The following is an 883-nucleotide window of genomic DNA, read 5'->3' as shown; positions in this document are numbered from 1 at the left end:
GTACGAACAAGCTCACGTCCCTATCAATAAATAGAGTTTTTAGAGACTCGATTTTGCTTATTTTGATTTTGCTGTATCGGTCTTGGCTCTGGGCATTTCAAAGAAATATTTCAATAGAATCCTTTTCCCTTTTCTTTTTCCATCGTGCCCTTCGCAAATAATTAAAATCATTTGGTAGTCTTATGGACTTATTTATGGATAAATGACTCATGTTTTTGGATAAAAGAATAGAATTTGATCCTTTTTGATGAACCATGATGTTTATGGATTCGAAACGTATTTAGGGATAGATTTGAATATCTTTTCCGTATTTTGTGATGTTTTTACTTTCATCAAGGAATAAGATTTATTTCCCCCCAACTTTCTAGATATCAACTATAAATTCGATCTCGTTTATAAACGATTATCCATGATTATAACCCTCGAGGAAGGTGGTCAACACATTAACCTTTTATAAAAGAATGCAACTTATATTTGGTTGCTCGACCCTAAATCACATTTCTTGAAAGTCTATCTAATCGCAAAAACATTTGGAGAGGTTTTATCATTTTCTACTTTGGTTTTCATTTTTCTCTTTTTTGTTGGCTCGCAGGTATATCTGGTAGAATCAGTACATCATGTTTTGCCATATGCAATCAAGATTCAGATATTGGGTAGACACGAATGGTGATTTCAATACCTCAACCATTTGAGACATTTTCTTTTTTCGTTCCCCTGGTGTATCTAGTAGAATCGGTACACTCTACTCTTATCGTAGCAATAAAGATTAAGATCTTGGGTGAGCACGAATTGTGATTTCAATACATCAACCAACACAAAAATATTTTTCATGTTTTTGGAGTTTAAGCGGTTTATTCCAATTCTCATTTTTTCCCCTTCATTT

Source organism: Impatiens glandulifera, unplaced genomic scaffold (genome assembly GCF_907164915.1).
Source record: "Impatiens glandulifera unplaced genomic scaffold, dImpGla2.1, whole genome shotgun sequence".
In the NCBI taxonomy this organism is placed as follows: Eukaryota; Viridiplantae; Streptophyta; class Magnoliopsida; order Ericales; family Balsaminaceae; genus Impatiens; species Impatiens glandulifera.
The sequence above is the reverse complement of the archived record's forward strand: the minus strand, read 5'-3'. Positions refer to the sequence as shown.